This window comes from Manis pentadactyla, chromosome 9, assembly GCF_030020395.1.
Source record: "Manis pentadactyla isolate mManPen7 chromosome 9, mManPen7.hap1, whole genome shotgun sequence".
NCBI classification, from domain to species: Eukaryota; Metazoa; Chordata; class Mammalia; order Pholidota; family Manidae; genus Manis; species Manis pentadactyla.
The window spans coordinates 119,366,595-119,389,723 of record NC_080027.1 but is presented as its reverse complement, the minus strand read 5'-3'; the positions used below and the strand labels follow the sequence as shown (position 1 = coordinate 119,389,723).

The 23,129-nt window shown below is 39.2% G+C and overlaps 1 long non-coding RNA gene across 1 annotated transcript in view; it reads right to left on the bottom strand.

Annotated features, from left to right (window-relative positions):
* Positions 1-23,129, bottom strand: part of LOC130684964 (uncharacterized) — a 180,330-nt gene that overhangs the window by 115,697 nt on the left and 41,504 nt on the right. Inside the window, exon 3 of the long non-coding RNA XR_008999405.1 lies at positions 23,047-23,126. This is a non-coding gene — a long non-coding RNA (uncharacterized LOC130684964). The remainder of the gene's footprint in view (positions 1-23,046; positions 23,127-23,129) is intronic.

Here is a 23,129-nt window from a genome sequence, read left to right as displayed (position 1 = left end):
AAAGTTAATGTCCTAAGGGTCTGAGAATTTCTGCCTTGGAGAAGTATCAATCAAGAGAAAGTTTTTTGCCCTCACTAATTTGGAGGCAAAATGAGAACAACGTGAAAAAGCAAACTAAAGCAATTCAGTCTGCATAGGACTAAGTTCTTTCAGAGTGAAGGTGAGCAATGTTTACTGCTTCAAGAGGATTTTGTTATTATCAGCATCATTACTGTAATTCCAGCCTATCCGAGGCCCCTTCTTGAACATCACAAAACTCTCTGAAAGTGACTTCAGTCTTCTTTGGTCCTTTGCATATTCTTTAGGCTTCCTTTGCATCATAATACACGGACTAACAATACTATAATTTCCCCCCATTGAAAGGTACCCTCTTGCCTCCCCCCAAAATAGACTAGTGTGATTATCGGGGAGGTCTGGGTCCTTTGTGCTTCATCTTTTCTGGCTGTAACTAGACAGCCTTTTTATATCCTTATGGTAACTGAGCATTTGAACAATCATTGTCCTCCAGAGGAGCTGATCTTGAAGCAATTGTGCTTTGTGCCACTCCATCCCCTTTGGGAGCAAGATCATTTTTAAAATAATGACTTCTCTAGCAGTTTATTACCAGCCTGGAGTCATTTTCACACCTCAGAAGTGAAGGCTTAATGAGCAGAAAAATTAAAGTGTAAAACTCCACTAGTGTCTTCTTAAATGGTGGCATTTTGGCAGCTCAGGAGAAAATGCGCTTCCAAAGAGGAGTCACTCCATGTTCATCCTGTTCTCCAGATGACCTTTACACCATGAACCTCAGAGAGTCCTCCTCCCTGCCCCACAGCCCCACCCGCTTCTTTTCCATCCTGGGGGAGATGTCTTACAGGAAGATCAGGTGGTGAATACTGGAGTTGTGTTGGCACAATGAGTTCGTCTGGCACAGAGCTGAACATACAGTAACGGCTCAGTAAAATCTTCCTGAATGAGTAGCGAGCACACCCTTCAGACCCTCAGCACCACAGCAGAAGTCTGCCAAAAGTTGGAAATGCTGAGGCAGCTTTTAGAACCACCCTCAAATACCACTTTATCTTTGAATTCTCCCAGTTGTCTGTTCCCTCTTCGGTGCCCTTCAGGGTTTTTATGTGAATTATTTGCACATATTATTGTGATTATTGCGGTTATAATAGTCTCTGTATATGTTTATCTTCCCCACTAAGTCTTGAGTTCTGCAAAGAAGCAATGTTCATTTCTACACTCCTAATGCCCATTACAGTGCTTAAGCAAAAGTAAGAGCTTAGTAAATACCTGATGAACGAATAATGATTGAATGACTCCAGTGATTCTTTTCGAATGAGTAGTAGTGCCAGGGATCATAGGTTTTGATTCAAAATAGAGTGATAAAGATGAGAAGGTAGATATAAGGATTGACTGTGCTTACATATGAATGCCGTGTTTAAGGTTAAAGAAGAAAGAGGATTGATTCTCCAGTCCATCCCACCTCTTAAATAAAACTCTGCACATCTTTGCTAAATACAGATGCTCCGGGAAGCATTTTTTCAAATCTATTAGCTTTCCCACCTGGCCTAGAAAGATCAAAGATCTCATGCTTGGATGGCCTTTACCTTATAACATCTGTAATCTTTGGGAATCTGTTTCTGGCTAAGAAATCCACCGTGAGATTATGATCAAATTGCCCGAAGTAGGCAAGCCAAATTAATGCAGTAGTAGAAATCAGTCTTTATCAGTGGCTGCCGAAACAACATCTGCCTGCTTAATTGCATATTTTGCTTGGTTGGATTTGAGGCTCTTACTGATATTTGCAACATTTTTCTCTTCCTGTTAATATTGGTAGTTAGAGTACCGGGTTTTGATTTCGAATGCTTTCATTCATTTCCTGTTTGGGATAGGGAAAGCCATAGAAGAAACAAGTGAAGAGAAAATGTCTTTTTGGGGGTGAGAGGGAACATTGGATAAGAAAGAGAAATACGGGAATATGAGAGGAATCAGGGAGATTGGGATATCTTTAGGAGATCAACAGCCAAAGCTATTATTAATGGGCCTGAAAAGCCCCTTCTATCCATTCCCAGTTTCCACATGTTGTTTTCTGAGTGGGGCTTATTGTCATCAGAGGCAGGAGATTCACCCCTCCTCTGCGGTAGATAAGAGAAATAAGGCTGTTTGCTTTAGAAGAGGGAATGGAATTAAGCTGGCGTTTACTGTTTCATAAAGGAATAGTGGACAAATTACCTTGCTAAACCACACTGGGTAGAATTGTTAGTTAAAAGTGACAACCAGGCCTATGATTTACATGGCACTTTAGAAATTTAGGCTGGGAGGCTTGGAGCTCTCAATCGTGTATTGTGAAGCTTCTTTTGTACTTCTGGCTCATTTTGTGCTGGGAATCATTTAGCCATTGACTTTAACTGCTAATACAGTTCCATCAAATACCGAGTATAAATCAAAATTACTGGATCATTCAAAATCCGCCCTCAGAGTTGTTTATATATATTTTTCCACCATTATTTCAGCATAGTTACAAGAGAAGCTGCTAAATTATGATATATTGTGCATGCCTTGGTGACATCTTCTTGAGCCTCTGGCAACTACGATGTAATCCATAACAAATTATTCTTCTAGGTATACAAAACATAAATAATGATAATAAAAAGGGGATCAAATTGACTGAAGATGAGGAAGTGAAAAAGGAGAGATGTCTCATAGAGATAGCTCTTTTCTTGGTCTTGGCAGTCCAAAACAGGCAGGAAAGGAGGGATTTTGAAACTTAACTTTGCCCCACCAGGGGCTATATTCCAGTCTGTCCAGTTCAGCCACTAGAGAGTAATCGAAGACACTCACTGCTTAGACACGAGACTTTTTGTTTGAAGCTGGATCTACTAACTCATAGCCATATATACAGACTCTCCGCACATCGTTTGTAAAATCATTCTACCCAAAGAATACTTGACGTGTACAGACCATCACGGACAATGAAGACAGCACAGGGAAAAAAATCACTGGAGTATTCAATCTGAGCAAGTCTGCCATCCTGCCTGAATCTTTCCTTGATGGCTTTTTAATCCTTTGTAGTTCAAATGCTAGATGGGTAAATAAAGTAGCATTAGATTTATTCACCGTAGAGGAAGAAATATTGCAGCATGACACAAATGCTAATATCCTAACACTGTCTCTCTACCTTCCTCCAATTTTACTTCTAAAATTTCTACCAGATGGGCCTGAAGAATTATGAAATACACCTATAAATGTTAACAACATCTTGTTAGTTGAAGGCCTTACTCCTATTTTCCATTTAAATCATTATCTTTTCCCATGGTGTCATAGGTACATTTTGCAGATCTGTGTGGTATTGAAAGACATAAAGAAGCAACAAATTTTTTTAAAAATCCCATCTCAAGCCATGGTCATTAATCTTACATTAACACAGCAAAATAAAAGATTCGGGGCAGGCTGTTTATCAAATCATACTTTCCCCTGACTGGTATTTCAATACAAGCATAAAGCTGATAGATGAGGTGCTAAATGAACCCTCTAATAATACATCAACAAGGACCATTAGAATTATATCATAGTAATAAGATCTACATTTTTTAGATTCCAGAACTCAGGAACGTCTGCTTCTGAAGAAAGTTTCAGAAACCGTTATGAGTCTTGTTAATTTGGATTGTCACTGTTTTATCTCCTAAGGCCTCGATAATCAGCTGCTATCACAGAATGCTGGCTCTCTGGGGCCCCAGATCAAATCAGCAAAGCAGTTTAGAAATCTAAAGAGAAAGAAAAGCCTTTGCAATTAAGAGTGTTCTGCCCATTTAAAGAATCGAATTTTCCAGGAACACAGCTTAGTATAAACCACATTTCTTGAACGTTTCAACATAATATAACAAACACAAGTGTTTCAATGAAGCAGACAGCAGAGCAATTTGTACTAGCAGATGGTTCACCCTGGGATCAGAGCAATTATCTCCTTACTCTACATATACGGGTAGCCAAAGATTCAACAGTTGACTATTCGAAGAAACTTAGCAGTACAAGTGAGTCTCTGACATATTAAAATAAATATGGTTTATATCCTCCCCCTCTGCAGAAAAGTCCTGGAGAATGTTCTGAGTAATAAAAGATTTCTTAACTGTGTATGCATGGTCACCTTGCTGAGTTATCTCAGGGAATGGGACCCAAAAGATATTGAAGGCTCTGAAGACTTCTCACCATTCTGCCACTCCTTGAAGGCTTAGGCTTATTTCTTGTGACTGTTACCTAGGAAAATGACTCTTCTTCCCTCATTTATCTTTCTACTATGTCATCCTAAGTCTATAGACAGATCAAATTGTCCTAGCTAAAACAAATCAGCAATTACCAAAACATAGTTTACACTTCACACTTCAAGAAGTGAAGAAATATGAATCTGTGTATCTTTTCCTGATATGCAACTACAGAATATGCAGCCAGTATATCCAAACCAGATTTAAAAAAAAAAATGTTTAACAGGGAAAAAGTGGCTAAATACAGAAAGCAGGTATATAACCTTTGTCTAGATCAAAATATTATTAGTTCAAGTCACCTGAATCATCAGTTCTTCCATCAGTTGCCTTGAGTCACGGTACAAACATCCAAATTTTGGATATCTGCTTGAATTTGGCAAAAATAGTTGTAATAAAATTATGGAATCAACACGTTATGTATGGGTTCAGTCATTTTTGTATATACCTAAGTAAAACAAAAGATAGAACTAAAATTAAAAAACAAAAAGCAGTTGGTGGTAGAAGGTTGGCCTTGGGCGGAAATCATAAATCAGGCCACTCTACAGATTTGAGAGTTACAGTGAAACAACAACTCAGGAAACCCTTGAAATGATATTAGAATTTTTGACTTGGAAAAAAGACAAAACAAATTTAAGAAGTTTGTTAGCAATGAGAAACCGGGGGAGCAGGGACACTCAGAATGTTGAAGTTTGCCCATATTACATGTAACCTTACAGAATCCAGCCAGAAACTAGACATGCTAACTGCCTCCATCCTCAGGAAAAGAGAAAGAGGTGGCCTCTAATTTAGAGCTGAAGTAAAAGCCAAAGAAGAATTAGGAGATGAAAAATAGAGGCTACCCTGAAATCCTGAGCACTACATTCAGCAGGATCTTTTGAGATTCAGTGATTCCTAAAGCCTATAAATCATGACTGGGTATGACCTTCTGCCCTAGGATGAGTGAAGTTGCTTCACATGCCCCATGGTTGAGTGGTCAGGCCTCAGGTACATTCTCTATTTAGGAGGAAGGCATCAGAAAGATATATAAGGGGGAATTTACACGGAGACAAAGCGGAGCCTGGCATGAGAATTCCCTTGATCTTGGGGACTAAGTCAATTTTATTACCTTAGATAGAATCATCTGCTGGAGCAATACTTTACTCTCTGGCTTCTACTTAAAACAATCTCAGACTCTCTGAGATCTCCATGTCCACTCTGGTCCTAATGGGAAAAACTAAGGAAAGTAATTTTTAAATTTTAGTTTAAAATATTGCTTACCTTTTAGTTTAAAATATTGCTTAAAAAAGACACCAAGTGCCAAGCATTGTGTCAATTACTTTGAACATGTTTAATGTAAACCTCAATATCCTCTATAAATTGGTCTTATTATTGGCATTTTCCATATGAGGAAACTGACACTATTATTTTATTCTTTGGATTCCAGACTAAAAGTCTGTCTATCCTTTTGCTATACATTTATTATTTCAACCAAGGATCATTCTGTCACTATATCATCCAGCAAGACCTTTTTGCCTTTTCACAATTAACCTTTATTTAAATTATAGTAATTTAACCCAAGATTATCAGGATAAAAAAACCACATACTGAGATTTAGGTAAATGGGATGGAGATGAAGGGAGGAAAAAGGGCTGTCCAAACTATCTTTGGTAATTATATGTAACCGATAATGTGGGCTTGTGGGTAAGCTTTTTGACCCTATCTATGGTAATGACAAGGAAAAGAACATCAGCAACAAAGAAACATATTTATATTAAAAGGGCTTGTTATGTGCCTGCCATTCATTGTTCTAAGTGTTCGATGTAAATCATTTAATAAATTAACTCATTCACGAGAACTAATAAAGCACTCATACTATTATCATTTCTATGTTATTTTCTTTTATTTAGATAGTTACAGTTGTGAAGAATTCACCGTACAATTAAATACCAGTAACTTATTTCTTTTAGAACAAACATATTAATGGTCGTGGAGATCAAAAACAGTCCCATTTTTGCATTAAAATCATAGGTTTTACTTTTTCAGCCACTCCAAAAGAGGAGTTTATTTGCTCTTCATTTTGAGCAAGAGTTATATGAACAAATTTATAGCACAAGACTACAAATCTTGAATTTGAACCTGCTCTGTTTTCTACTTTTAAATTCTATTTAGAGAAATTCCTATACCTAGTCTACAAGGGCTCAGGTGTCCCTGATGTAAGCTGAAGTAATGCCATCTTATTTAATGATTTCAAAAGCATCAGGCATTAGGTGTTCTTGCCAACTTGCTAACCTTTTTCCTCATAATGATATTGGTAAAAAAAAGTACAACAGATGCATAACAGCTGGCTTATGAACTTCAACATCTCAGCCATTTCTTGGCACCACTATGAATGTTTTTCCCCAAATACCAATTCTAATTGGTTAGCATGGTACAACTCTGAGGTCTGAAGTCTTAAATACACTACCTAGTTATTGATTTAAAAATTATATGATTTCACACAATAGGTGGTAAATAGTTAGGCACTTACAGTACAGCATTGCTTTATTTTCCCTGAGCATAACTTGTGGTTACAGGACTTTTCCCTTAATTAGTTAGCCTGTAAAGAGTCATTTCTTTCCTAAGTTTTATCCGACAATATAATTTTTATGGTTGAGTTGTCAAACCTTTGAAAATAGGATTTTATAATAGGAAGTGACAAATCCTAGCTCAGTTCAACCATCTGCCTTTAATAAATACATGTTTCTTTCCCCCTGCAAACCCTGACATTTTCTTCCCATGACCCAAGGTCAAGCAATCAGAGAAAGAGAGAGGATGATAATTAAAAAGAGACTGTTAGTGAATCAGCACTGTGAGAAATAGTTGTAAATGAAGTGAATGTATCTCTGCAAAACAGCCCTGCCGGAATGTTGCTTTCAAACATGCCTTTCCAATATTTACTACTGTCTTCATCAGTGGCTCACTCACATCTGAAGTCACAGCAGGCTTTTCAGGACCATGGACAGGGACACACAGAGTCCGCTAATTCCTCACCGCATATGGCAACAACCAATGTTGAGAGTTTTGGATGAAAATTACATGCATTCATCTTAATTTGGGTGTGTGTGGGGGGTGCCATCTGGCTTGTATGAGCTGCTGGGATTTCAAAACTCAATGAAGATCAATATTGCCCAGAAGGCTGAACTCTTAAAGCAAACCAAGGGCAAATGTGCCTGTCCCATAGACAAAAAAAATTTTTTTTAATCATGATGTCTCCAGATTTGCTAATAATTATGTTGTGTTTAATTCAATAATATGGCACTTAAGCAGTAGAGTGCCAGAGGATCCACCAGCATTAGGCTTCTTCCTTGTTACCTTGGGGAGATTGATAAAGTTCAGGCTGGCATCATTGGGTACTATTTTATAATTGGATTTGTTTTGTTTCCTTCAGTGAACTGTTTTGAGTACCATGGAGAGACATTTAGGAGTATCATGCTATAAACTAGAAGTAGAAATAAAGCACTAGATATGAAATGTGCCAAGTGGACAAGTTAAAAAATAAAATGTAGACTTAGTTATGAAAGAATTTAGCATAGATATGCTGTTCAAAAAAGGAAACTTAAATTTAGAGATGGAAAGATATAGATATATAGAGAAAACTATTATTATGTCAACTAGAAAAGCTTAATGGATATGAGGGTGAGTCAAGAAATAAGGAGTACACTTTTCATTTTAAGATTTTATCTCTTTACGTCTATAAAATTTTGCCTCTCATCTTCTTCTAATTTTGAGAAATGGATCACAATTTTATGCTTGCTCGATAGAGGTAAGTGAGGTATTGTGACTTTAGGATATTTATTTAGAAATCACTGTTACTTGTCATCTTAAAGTTTAGATATTTTTTTTCTTCCAAATCCAAGGAGCATTCATTTAAATGTTCCTTCCTGGTTCCACCAAACAAAGCAATTCATCTGCCTTGCTCACTGCTGACTCTAGCACATGAGAGAGAGTAGCTGGCAGATATGAAATACATATTTGTTAAATAAGTGAACATTTCTGCTTTTCAAATTTATATTCATTCTTAAAGTCTGCACCTTCACTGGTGCTTTCTCTAAACTTTCTTGGACCGCCTCCATCCTTGCTGAATGTGGCCTGTCTCTCCTCCTATAGCTCCATGGATGTGCCTCTCTTGTAGCACTTGTATTATTCTGGCTTGAAATACATTAAATTGTGTAAGTTTTTTGCTTCCATTACTCAAATACAGTCTATAAGAGAGCAGGAAGTGTGTAACTTGAACCTGGTAAATGCTCAATGAATATTTTCAGTGGAATTAACATTTCTGCCTCAATCCTCTGCAATGACCAGGCACTCCAGAAAATTCCTGGACCACAGCCCTCACTTTGTTTCATAGTTCTCTTCAGAAGGGTTCAAGGATATGCCTCCTATTTTCTGCAAAATAATTATAATAATAGCCAACATTTACAATTCTGCACTGAGCTAAAATCTTTAATTTCATTATTAATATTCATCTTTGCACTGAGGACAGTTATCCCCATTTTACAACTGACCAAACTGAGCCTGAGAAGAGACAAATAAAATTTTTCCCAGGTCGCTTAGCTTGTAAATAACAAACCAGCCATTTACAGGGCAAAAGCCATTTCTGATGGAATTCAGGCCAAAAAAATAAATAAAAGGATTTTTGAAATCAATGTCTAATTTGAAATATGAAATCCATGCTCTTAGATGAACATGTTAAAATTTTAAATTGTCAAGGTTCTAAAGCAAATGTCTAGATTTGCTCAACTTCCAAACTCATATGTACTCAGGACACTTTTAAACACAGAAAAGTTTTTTTCTTTCTTTTCTTCTTTTAGCCAACTTGACTTATTCTGATAAATGGCATCATACTAAAAGAGAAGAGCTAACTTGTGTACTTCTCAATTAAATGATATTTGAGCTTTACATCATTCCTAGTTTTATTTATGTACACACACACACATGCATTTCACATGACCCAAATAATAATTTTGCCTGCTGTCTCCTGATGTTTGGAACTGAGATTTCCAATGCAGGAAAGGACTAAGGGGGGGAAAAATCTTTAAAGCTTCTGAAATGAGATCTTCATTTACAACATTATGTTGCTGCATAACTGTTGCAGACAGATTTGTATTCAGTGTGTTTGAAGGCTTACATGCACTTTTTACTCTAGCCTTTGATCTTTCTTCTAAAATGCATGCACTTATTCTCAGCTTACTTTAGGATTTCAATTCTGCCTTGGAGATACTGTCGTGATAGGCTGAGTCATTGGCCCTGTTCTCAATAAAGTGTAGAAGATGGATGGCTTTAGCACTTTGGTTCAGCTCTTATAAATCTAATAAATGGCTTCGCCCATATCGCCTCTTTTGGAATCCTTCACATTGCCTTGGTTGGTTTTTGTTACAGATAAGAAAGGGGAATGTTTGCCAACCTTCATATTGATGAGACTGAAACAGCTCCTCTAATTATTCTATGTCTGCACAACTTCATTCTTAATGTTCAACCAGCAGTAAGTGGCATTGCCTAAGTGAAAAACAGTGTGACCAAAGCAATAGAGAATCACATATTGTTAGGTCACTTGGTGCCGAAGTTTGTGTTTCACTTGAGGGTTTCAGCCCCAGGCAAGTCTATCTGGATTCAGTGAGACCAAAAAATGACAACAGAACATTGGGGGTAAAGGGGCTTATACCAAGCTTTATTCTCACAGCGGCAGGTTAAGCTCTAGAATCCCATCTGCCTCTGGGGTAGTCTGCAAGTAGCAAGCCTGTCTCTCTGCCTCTGCTCCAGCCTCTGCGCCCCTCTGCTGCCTCAGTCTTTGTTCCCTCCAGCACCAGGCAGAGCTCTTTTTATATAATGGCTTATTGCCAGTGGGTATACAAGTATGTACCTGTGCAGTGGGCTAAGTATTACATAATTGCATGTATACAATGGGTAGATTAGATTAGGAGCAGGTGAGGATCCTGGCCATGGAACTTCCATTTTCTCCATAGTTAGGGTGGGCCAGGCAAATTCTGAGGGCTCCTGAAGGTTAGAAATGAGCCTTAGCAAGTGCTGCTACTGAATGTTGGTAAAAGCAATTCTTCCCAGACAGTCAGATGAGGAGATTAGACAAACTTCCTGAACTTCCAATTCCTTTGTTGAAAAACAGGAAAACTTTCATTCAGAATGAACTTCCTATAAATAATCAAGTTTCTAAAATTAGGACATGCTTCAACAGAAGAAAGAAATCACAAAAACCAAACCTTGAGCAAGAAATATTTTTCTTTGCTTTACCCCAGATCTCATTTGTCTTATATTTTGTTAAAGCATACGCTTTGCAAAACTAATTTCTTCCTCCAGTCTCCCCACCAGGACTCTATGCAGATGCAGAGATGATTTTTGGCCCATGAGTATGAGTTAGATTATTTTAGACCTAAGGTTTCGTTTTTTCACTTGCATGTTTTTTGTTTGTTTTAAAGGCAAGTGAGAGAAAAACAAAAAGAAAATAAAAAGAACTTATCTGTTATCCTGCCCTGATTGGACTATAATTACAATGAGATAATTCACAAATTGAATCAGGCTAGAAAATGCTATCACATTTTGAGTTTAATAGAATTCTCACCACTAATATGATGGCTTTATTGATACCTTTCTTGATCATTTCTCTGAGATTCCCCAAAGCTTTCAAGGAAATTTTTTTCTGTCCAGTATGTTCTAAAAAAATTAAAATAAGCCCTGCCAGAGCCTCCCTGGTACACCACAAGAGAAGCCAACATCTTTTTGTTTGACTGAATTCATATCAGATCACGTGGACCCTCTAAGGAAGCCCAATAGGCTCACATTTGCCATTCGGTTTCTCACTGACAAGAGCAGGGCAGGCGCAGCTGTTCCCAGCAGCTGTTCAGTGTAGAACTGCCTGAGCTCAAATGCCTTCTGGCTGATGGTGGTCCCCAGGAGCACAAGAGGACAATCACCACGCCTGGGAATGGAGGCCAGCTCCAAAGGAAAATAAACCCAAATGAAGTAAGCAAACCATCCCCCATCCTGCCTCTGCCTCTTGCAGAGAAGAAAATACCTCTGTGAACCTGTTCCTTCCCAGCCTGCCCTCCCGAGGGCTTCACCTTTATAATGAGCCAGACTAGGCAGGGAGATTCCATGCCGCATCAAATGAGTTCTCATTATAATAGGCATCTTGGCTGCCCATCAGAGATCCCAGAACCAGGGTAGCAATGAAGTGGAGTGGGTGACTAAGAGGAAGGGGAGAAATTTACATACAGAGATAAGCTTGGACAGTCATTAAGAGAACAGGCCTTCACTTCAAAAAGACATGAACTCGGCACAGGTCTCCTGCCTGTTAAATATGTATAGTGTGTGCTTATTTGATGATGAAAATCAGACGATGGCTATTTGAATGGAAATGAATTTTAATAAGCGTTAGAGGCAGAAGCAGCAGAAACCCTCCATTCTCCTCTCTATCGCCCGGCACCTTCTTGACCATCATTCCCACAAAGGAAAGAATGCCGGCATGCTAATCATGCCAAGAAGAACTCTCTCTCCTCCTCAGTCTTTGCGGCTGTTCACTAACCTCGTGGGCTCCTTTGCCAGCAGGGTACAGCTGCCTCCGGGGCATTTCCATATCCCGTAAGAATAGCGGGATGTTGGTGGAGTTACCCCGAGGGATCCTGCCTATAGAGAAAATGGGAGAGAGCTCCCCTAGGAATGAAAGCAAGGGGACTATTAGCGTTCAGCACGTGCATTGCACTATTTCAAAATCTGCAAAACTTTGCACTTACTTTGCACTTTTAGAAAATTAAGTATAATATGGTCATTTATTACTCATTTTTCATCTTGACAGAGACACAAAAGAATCGTCCTGGTATTGTAAATCCTAATCTCCACCTCCAGTCTGAAATACACACAAAAACACACACCTCTGGGTTATTTATCTCTTATTAGTATTGAAACATAGCCTGAGAACGCAGAAATATTCTGGTGACCTTAAAAGCTTATGGAATCTATTCCCTTACTCCAAATAAAACCACATAAAAAAAGCCATCCTGGTAATGACACCAGAATAACTAAAAAATGCTTTCAAAGAATTTTGGCCTGAAAATGGTAGAGTTTGTAGGGGACAACCATGGATTCTCTAAGTAACTGTCCTGTTTCAACCTTCTCCAAACTGGTTCATGTGGTGACTTCTGTTTTCTCTGGGCACAAATCCTAAATTTGTAAGGTCATTGACCCTATGCTAGTCCAAGCTCATTAAGCCCGACCTTAAAGGCGCTATTGTTTCACTTAAGCCTTTTGGGAAAAACCCTATAACAGATCTTATTTTCCCACTGCCATCTCTCATGGTTCATGAAAGTCAGTACGTTTCTTCTAGTCGATTTCATACTAAGCTAGATAAACTGTGCATCTTTAGGATGAAAAGAAAGAAAATACTCCCATCGCCTAGCAATGGAATATCGAACGTCTTTTATATCGACAAGTAAATATTATCAGCGAGAGGTGTGGCCTCTCTACAACCTACATGTCAGGGCGTTAGACATGCTGCCCCTTCAGGGGCTCACCTCCAAAGCATCGGGGAGAGAGGAGGATGGAGGATGTGCTAGTGAGCATTTCCCTCGCCAGACCCTAAAGCAAGTATTACTTCTTAAAAACATTTGCAAATGAATGCTTACTGATACAGGTGTCGACCCTGTTTTTTTTTTTAATTTCAGGATTTGCTTTATGAGGATTCAAACTTAATCCCTGAGATTTTACTATTCAGTCCTTAACATCCTATAATAAGTGGTTTTCTTTATTTTTTAATTTTTTTTTTTACTAAATCTCAATATTTAGTGAAGCAGGAAACAGCAAGTACAGAGACCCCACTAAAATTGTCCCCTCCTCCGAAAAACTAAAATTTACCTCTATATTTTTTCCTGCTTAGAAAGGTGCATTTAAAATTTTTAAATGTGTGTTTAATGAAGTTGTTCTCTCCCGCCTTTCCTCTCTCTTGAGGTATTCTTACCAGCTCTTCCCCTGGGGTCCCAGGGTGGGTTAGGGCAGAACAGCAAAAAGCTGGGGTTGGGATGGAAAAGGTCTCAGGCATTTCCTCCCTATTATCACCCTGTTAAAGCTGCTCTGTCTCTGACAGCCTAACAAGGTGCTAATGGGCCATACTTTCTAGCCCAGTTCACAGCAGGTTATTTCAAATGGGTTGAGGAGGTTGATTTGCATTCGAAGTCTTACTCCAGCACTTGCTTTTTTTGTTTGGCCCTTGATTTCTACTCCCCAGACACTCTTCTGGGTTGACTGCAGAATGGAACAAAATCACATCAGTTCAGAATTTGAATTGCCTGAGTTTGGATTTTAAATATGCCCCATTATTTCATCAAGTTGTGGTGGGGGAGAAGCAAGTGGAAAGAAAAGGGAGCGAAGAGATTTTTAAATGAAAGGGAGAGATGATGACAGATGGATGCAAATGTTCCTTTTAAGCGGAGAGGAGCAGCTGATGTTGGGGCATGTAATTAAATTAGTACGTCTGTGGCTGGATGCGTGTCATTCAGCGTCACATTTTCTACTCCAGAGAAGTCTGGTTACCTCATGATTCACCAGCTTACTTCCACAGAGCCACAGATGCTTCCCTGCACACAAGATGGAGACCCTTTTTTATAAAATGGAAAAACCTATCACACAGGGGCAGCCCCCTAAACCTCATGCTGTCCTACCAACTCTGGAGGGAGGAGGTGGCTTCGCTGGAACTCTGTCGGGTCAAAGGGAGGTAGGAAGGCAATGAAATAGAAGTCAGCACATTTTCCAAGGAGACAGTGTTTATAAGCAGCCTGCAGTGTGCTAGGCAAGTGAACAATCCGCTTTTGAAAACCCTGCCGGCCGTGTGCTCAGGATTCATAAATGTTTACAGCCATTTCTACTGAGCAACAGGACGAAGCTTTTTCTTCAAGACCAGGCTCCAGGGGTGCTCCCCATAAATTACAGCACACAAGCATCCACTTCTCTTTTGAAAGCCAAGCAGACCTCAAGCATCAGGGCCATGGCCACGAAGGTTTATAGCTCAATTCAGCAATTCAGCACCTAGCTCTCTAGTTTTCTCCCCTTCATCTTGCATCTCAATTTCCATTTCCTCTTTTACCCAAAAGCTAAAGTTCTAAGCCAGTTGTCCCCCCAACCAGTAAAGTCTATGTTGCATGCCTGACTGACACCATATTGCTTTGTAAAACCCAAATAAACAGGGAGCTGCATTATTCAGAACCAGTTACCTGAAACTTAAAAAAAAAAAAAAAGGCTAAAAAGTTAATTCCTGGATATTTGCAAGAGATCCAGTAATCTCCTTCACCCACTGGCCATGACAGCATTCTAGAGCAGTCCCCAAAATGTCTCATGAATCTTTAAGTGGGATCACAGAGATTTTTTTATAAAGGACATTATCCAGTGTCAACTTGCATCTGTTAAAAAAATAAGGAAAACAATTAACTTAAAACTATCATCATGATAATGCTTCCTTATCAAAAAAAAGAAGAGCCATTGAAGTCTCTGAAGCAGTTCAGAACAAGCCTTTTCAAAATGTGCCACTTCGGCACGTGGATTATTTTGAACTGAGACCCTGTGGGCTTAGGATAAGCTTTTTCCCTTCCCTTAACTGTAAGAATCTGAACTGCGGCCTTTCCCAGAATAAGGGTCATGACCAGAGATGAATTTTATCTGAGGGACCCACCTGTGCAGCAGGGCAGACATCTCATTACCAAACACCTGTTCTTTTTCTTGGTCTGTGAATCACCCTCCTCCCCTTTGAAGGCCCAGGCCCCTATCCCATTCCTTAGCTCAGAATGGCATAGACACCTCATTTTACCTTCCTGTCTTTGAATCTCTCATGTAAATGAGATTCCCATATATGCAACATTGTTTTTCTCCTGTTCATCTGTCTTATGTTCACTTGATTATTAGACCAGCCAAAGAATCTAGAAGGGGCGAAGGAAATTTCTCCTCCCCAACATCTCTCTTCACCCACCAAACTGTCCCATGGATTAAAAATAAAGTTAAAACCCTATTTCATTCTTCTTTTCTCAGCAATGATGGTGTTCAGAACACACCACCCCAAAATACAGCGCCTTAGGGTATTGAATATTTCAAGCTGAAGGCATTTAAGAAATGGTAGGTGGGAGAGGGCCTTTCTGACCTTCCCTGGAAGCAGATAACAAGACCCTCATGTGGAAATGTTCACCTCATGCCTGGAGGAAAGGAGCATCCTATCTCCAAGACCGAGTGACTCTGAGAGGAACCCAAGTGACCAGGACTCACTACCTTTCCCCGGGTCACTACTCTTAGCTCCTACTCCTTTATCCTGTCACATATTTCCACTGCTGTCCACACTTCATCAAACCTACTATAAAAACACTAAAACTTAACCATTCCTTCCAGTCTCCATTTCCTTGGGAAGGCTCCACTACTGTGTAACACTTATATTAAATAAATCTGTATGCATCTCTCTTATTAGTCTGTTCCCGGCTACAGGGTATCAGCAGAGAGCCTAGAAGGGTAGAAGAAAAATATGTGTTCTTCCCCTACAGCAGGCAAAACAGAAATGAGTAAAAAGATATGTCCCTTCTCTACACACCCCAGTATTTTATGAAAAGACTTTCTTCAAACAGTGTCCACCTGTCAAGGTGAATAAACCTGGGAGAAGGCCTAGGTGGCGTTAGTCACATAATCTGCTTAGGTTAGCACATGCCATGTGGTCTTCCTTCTGGCAATTTTCAAGTTGTCGTTTCAGATTTCTTATGCTGGAAATGCACACACAACACAGGTGAGGCATGTACGATGTCAGGGGATGAAAAAAAAGCGAGAGAGCCCCCTGTGCATCCATCAGTGCGAGGTATTCTTTCTGGATGGTCCTTCACCTTACATTTGCTTCATTTTCTGCCTTACAGCCCAGGCAAGACCCCCATTGTATTTTGCCCTTTTCAGGTGATGAGCCAGCAGCCAGTCCATCTTCAGCCCCTGTTGCCATTCCTTTTCCCACCAACCACTTCACTCCCTGAAGCACTTCTGATGTGGATTCTGGAACTGTCTCCAGTGCGCTGAGAATGAGCTGCCTCAAGCAAAATGCTTTGTCCATCTGTCCCAGGAAGATGTTTGCACGGTTTTCCATCAGTCTCACTCTCCAAAGAAATTGGATAAGGAAGTATGTGTTACTCCATCGTTGCCACTATCCCATAACGAGAATCGCTGGAGTGGTCCCCATTAGAGGACAGTCGAGCCTGAGTTACACAAGTCACGATGCACAGCTCGGGTGGCCAAGCTTCGATGGATACGAGACTGTGACGTGTGTGAAGTGTATCTTGAGTTCTTTCTCACTGCCCCTTGCAAGCATCCTTCCTTGCTCTGCAGCCCCATTTCCTGGCTGTGTCCCCAGAGATCCCCACAAGTCATAACCCCTACAGTTTTCATCATCTCCGCCTTCTAGGACTTCGTTTCCTCCCCATCAGAAGTGGACTTTTGTCTATTCTGTGTCCATTTTTCTTAATTATGCTAAAGTAATTCACTTAACACTTTATCTCATTGCCCCAACTGATGTGACAAAGGAATTCAAATCAAAAGGAATGACTGGCACAGCTTTTGAGGGCCCTGTGGACCACTAGTGAGGTATTTTTTTAAGGGAGTGACTATATTGACTCAGCTTTTCATAGCACATGGACATCTACTCCCCTGTCCATAGGGATTCAACAACTATTAAATTGTTTCATTTTATTAACAGGTGAACCCTTCCATTCATATTTCCATCATCTTGAATTGAACTGTACCTAATATTCTTTTGAAAATGAAACTGTTAGGCAGGAAAATAGATATGAGCGGGGTGGAAAGAGAATAAGGCCAGGAAAGCCCACTAAAAAGACCCAGAGCTAATCAGTTAAAGCTCAAAAAGACAGGAGCAACTTGGCCTGGAATGTTTGAATATTCCCCAGATAAAGGAGGGTACCTCAGCATAGCGCATGTCTTTATTGTGTTAATCATGCAGGCCCAGCTTATTTTTTAACTTTACCTAAATGCTGTTTTTTTTCTCCTTCAGTGCTAATCAAGTACTTTGCAACCTAGACAACTAATTTAGCATGCAGGCCCAGCCATGAACAACATAGTAAAAGGCAGGAATTTAAGAATTAAGATTCTTAACTTACTCTCTAGCACACAGACAATAACTCAGGCCACCCTGGGGGCTGGGCAGGCAGTCTTGTTTGATATGCTCCCGTACCAAGATGCCAGTATCCCAGGGAAATACCAGAGCAGAAAGTTCCTTGTGTTAAGTTAATTCTAAATATTCAAATCCAGTTAACAAGTCTGCACCCCCAGCCCTTAGTCACATTCCTGAAGAATCCTTAAAAGAGGGAACCCCCAACCTTTCAGAATGCTTCTCTCTCTGAGATCACCCACACTTTCTAAGTGCGTAACCTTTTAATCTTAAACTTTCTCTCTCCAACCTTTCAGAGTGCCTCTCCTTGCTGGGGTGGCCTGTACTTTTTCTCTCTTTCAGTAACTTTAAATAAAACTTACTCTGCTTCACTACTGTGTCTCTGCCCTTCAATAATTCTTTGTTTGGCATGGACAAGAACCGAGGAAAATACACAATACTCTCCCAACAAAACAACTTGAGCAAACATCTGGCAGCACTTTAGATCACTGCTTCTCAAACTGTACTGCAAAGGAATCCCTTGGTAATCTTACTAAAATGCAGTTTTATTGATTAGGTCTGGGGAGGGGCCTGAGATTCTGTTCTAAGGGGAGACCTATGCCATTATACCTGACCTATACCTAGCACAGCAACATTTTATGGGATGAGAGTGGAACTTGGAATTAGAGAAAGGGAAGACGGGATCATTTCTGGATAACTTCCAGGGTAAATGTAGAGATAGGAGATGACATTGACTTAAATATAAAATGTGGCAGACCATTCAGATTCTCTGAGGAAAAGCCTGTTCCACTGATTTCTTGTTAAATGTATTTATCCTTCATTCAACCTGTATTTCTAGTTCATTTATTTATTCAGCAAATATTCACCACTCTCCTCCTGTACTCCACAGACAGTGCATGTCATTAAGGAAGAAACAGTGGCCAAGGTTGGCACCATTCCCACAGTGACTGTGCTGAAAGAATACACACAAAACTATGTGGGGGAGGAATAATGATTTCATTCCAACCAACCAGCAGGTACATACAAAATAGCTATCAGAGTAAGTATCCTCAAAGAAAAACTCCTGCTTTTTTAAAAATTCAGCTGCTTTCTTTTTTAAACCTCTCAGATCAGTCTGCATGATCATGAGGTGGAATTTCATCATCAGTGCTTAATGAAGACCTCATATGCAGTGTATGTTTGCTTCTTCAGAGTCTTGCCTCACTACCTCCCATAGCTCAGAGCTATAGAAGAGTTCCTCCAAAGAGGCAGTTTATTTTAAAGCTCATCCATGGATGTGTGAATTAGTTCATTCAAAATCACTAGTTGCATGCCTACTATGCACCAGGCTGTGCTCAGCATCTAGGCCCAGAGATGACAGTACATAGTCACCAGGCTCAAAGAACTCAGATGGAGGCATTTAAATTTGATCACAAACTGTCAGTAAAGTCAGTCCATTTTTGTACTTAACACCAGTGTAAAACTGACAGCTTAGTGACCGTAAGGAGCATTTCTGGTTCCTCAGAGCTTGGAGCCCATGGTTTGGGGAGACCTCAAGAGTAACTCAGGGATTATACACCGTAACCAAATAGGATATATCCCAGAAATGCAAAGTTAGTTGAAAATATGAAAATCAATGTACGGTGCTATAATACTAGAAATCAGGGGAAAATACATTATCTTGGCAATGGATGCAAGAAAACATTTGCTAAAATCCAATTCCCCTTTCATGATAAAAATATTTAGCAAACTTAGAAGGGAATTTTTCTCAACCTGATAATGGGCATCTGAGAAAAACTCACAAGTATTATCCTACTTAATGGTGAAAGACTGAATGATTTCTTTCTAAGATTAGGAACAAGACAAGGATGTCTGCTCTTACTAGTTCTATCCAACACTGTACTGGAGGTTCCAGCCAGAGAAATTAGGCAGAAAGGGAATAAAGGTTACTTAAATTGGATATGGAAAATATTAAGGAATACAGATACACACAAACTATTAGTATTTATAAATAACTTTAGCAAGCTTACAGGATACAAGATCAATACACAAAAATCAACTATGCATTCTTTACACTCACAATGAACAATCCAAAAATGAAAAAAAGAAATAACTATATTTACAATAGCATCAAAATAGAATAAAATACTAATGAATAAATTTAACCAAAGAAGTGCAGGTTTTATACAGTGAAAACTACAAAATGTCACTGAAAGAAATGAAAGAAGACCTAAATATATGAAAAGACAGCCCATATTCATGGCTGAAGACTTAATGCTATTAACATGGCAATACTCCCATAATTGTTATACAAATTCAGTGCAATCTCTATCAAAATCCCACCTGGCTTTTTTTCAAGAACTGGTCAGACAGATCCTAAAATTTTCAAGAGATTCAGAATAGGAAAAACAGTCTTGAAAAAGAAAATAAAAGTTAGAGGACTCACACTTTCTGATTTCGTAACTACAAATAAAACTACTGAACAAAATATTACAGTAATCAAGACAATATGGTACTGGCATCAATACCAAATGTAAATCTATGAAATAAAACTGGGAATTCAGAAATAAAACCTTAAATTTATGGTAAACTGATTTTTGACAAGGATGCCAAGATAACTGAATGGGGGGAAAAATCCTTTCAACAAATGGTGCTGAAACAACTGCAACATACAAAATCAGTAAGTATGATAAATAGAATGAAAGATGAAATTCATGTGATCATCTTAATAGGTGCATAACAAGTACTTGACAAAATTCAACGTCTCTTAATGATAAAAATCCTCAACAAATTGGATATAAAAGCAATGTACCTCAATATAATAAAGACCATATATGACAAACTGACAGAAAACCCTCATATTCAAGATAAAAGCTTTCCACTCAGATAAGGAACAAAACCGATCTTCCTGGGTGCCCGATCTCATGACTGCAATCAGCACAGTACTGGAAACCCTAGCAGAATGATCAGAGGGGAAAACAATAATAATAATAATATAATAAAATGCATCCATATAGGAAAAGCGGAAGGAAAACTGTTTGCAGATGATATGTTGCATAAAACCCTACACTCTCCACTAGAACACTATTACAACCAATAAATTCAGCAGTTTCATCTTACAAAGAAAACATACAAAATTTAGCTGTGTTCTCTATACTAACAGCAAACTTTCTGAAAGAGAAATAAGCAATCCCATTTACAATAACATAAAAATTAAGAATAAATTTAACCAAGGAAATTAAGGACCTGTACATTGAAAATTATCACATTGATGAAGGAATTTAAAGAAGATGCAAATAAAGGAGAAGATATCCCATGTTCATGGACTACAAGAATTAATATTGTTAAAATGGTCATATTGCTCAAAGCCAATTTCATATTCAATGTAATCCCCATCAAAATTTCAATGACATTTTTCACAGAACTATAAAACAATCATAAGATTTTTGTGGCTCACAGAAGACATCAAATAGCAAAAGTAATCCTGAGGAAAAAGAAACAAATCTGGAGGCATCACAATTCCTGACTGCAAACTTTTCAAGGCCACATATGGAATGTCCGGAATAGGCAAAGCCACAGAAGTAGAAAGCAGTGGTTGTCAAGGGCTAAGGAAGAGCGGAATTGGGAATGACTGCTAATGGGTACAGGTTTCCTTTGGGAATAATGGAAATGTTCTGGAATTAGTGGTGATGACTGTACAATTTTGTTAATATACAAAAACCTACTTAATTGTACACTTTAAAAGGGTAAATTCTATAGTGCATGAATTTTGTCTTAAAAAAATGTGGCTCAGTCTTGACACCCAGGAAGCTATCCTTGACTGGGCCCAGACAAAGAAGGAAATGGAGATGGACTGGAAATTATGATTCGGCCGTCCCAGATGCACTCATCGGTGTAAAGCCTCCCCGGGGATGATTGTTCAGCTCCCCTCTGCGTGACTTCTCATGAAAGGCTCCAGTGGAAGAGGCCAAGGGGACAGCAGTTGCTAACAAAACCCAGCAGCCCTGGGCTCTACCCATCCATCTCATGGGTAGCCTTTGGATAGGCAGTAAAATTCAGTGCCTCCAAAAAAATTCAGTTTCTCCAAAAAAAAAAAAAAAAAGCCTCTTGTTAAAAACAGGCACATACCTTTTCTGCTTTCGTTTCTTATTAAAATGCCATTTTGTGGTCATTTAGGAAGGGTCAGGTTGGATGTTAGCTCTAAAACCTTTGACAGCTACTGCAATTGCCTAGAGGTTCAATAACAGTGTTGGCTCTCACAAGTTTAATTTTAAAGTTTCTGCCAAGCCATTAACATGTAACCAGAGTACAGAAATCTAAGGAAATTAGAGATGAGGAGAAAAAACAATCTCATCTAGCTCTGGACTATCACGTCTTCTGGACCAGGATAAGTTTTCCTTCTGAGTTACTGTTTCCTGGGGTAGTAAGAGGACCCTGATAAGATCCTTAGCTCTGCTACTAAGGAATCCCATGGTCTTAGGCAAGTTATTAAACATTTTCAGTATTCTTAAAAAACAGGGATATTATGCCTGCCCTGCTCTGCTCTCTGCCCAAGTGCCATTTTGAAAAGACTCTTCTATAGATAATTTCCACACAGTGAGGCAGGGCAAAGAGAGATGTGTACACGGGCACCTCAGGAGTCCCATAAAAAGCGTAGTCATTGAGCTTAGGTTAGGCTGGGGAAGCTTCTTGCACAGGGATACAGATGGATTACAATAAAACATTTATCAATGGAGTATATCACTTTTAGGGATTATGAGAGGATACATTTAAAAAGCCTTTGAAAGGGTGTTCTAATTATGTCCCAACCATTGTGGTGGCAATTTTACCTCTTCCTGGTCATTTACTACTTTCTATCTTTATAACAAACATCCCCAAGATGTTTGTACTTTCCATTCTACACTTGAAAATACTATGTCTGCAGAGTTTACATGCCTCACTTAAACTTCGCTTGACTGATGAGTAACAAAGATGAGCTTTGACTCACAGTTTTCTGATAATAACACCCATAGTCCGTCTACCAGACCAGTAGCTCCTCGATTTGACGACAATCAAAAATGCCTCAGGTGTTATGAGGATCAGCAGGTAAGGAACTCACTGCTTCCTCCTGCTATCCCTCTATGCTATGCTTAAGAGGCTTTTAAAAATTTCACTTTTAACACCAAAAATTTCATTATTAACACTAAAGATAGCAAGCCTGTAGACCTGGCATCCAGTGTTCTCACATGACAGTAGAACCCAAAATTCATTGTCATCTCTTTAAAAATGGAGAGTTGTGTACTAAAACCTCACATAAATTGAAGGATGCATGCTTTCTCTGGCTATTCCTTTCTTAAAGAATCTTCTAGATTAAGTCCAAGAGGAGTGTGCAAGTTCATGAGTGTGGAGCCAGCATCTAAGCTGGGACCTCTGGTAGCTACATGACCTTAAGCAACTGATTTAACTTTGTTATGCCTTTGTTTACCCACTGATAGGATGGAAATAATGTCTCCTTCAAAGGATTGTTACAAAAATTAACTCAGCTAATGTCAAATGCTTAACGAGTGTTCAGTACAGAGCTAATGTGCACTAAGCTCTACTCTGTATTGCTCTACCCCACCTTTCTAGAGGAGAAGGAAGGAGGAGAAAGGAACCAAATTCCAAATCCACTTAAAGTCTGTCCCTTACCTGATACAGTGACTGCTCTTCCCATGTGACCTTCCATCCAGCCTTTGAATGTTTTCTGTGACTTTGTTTTCCAAGTCAACCTA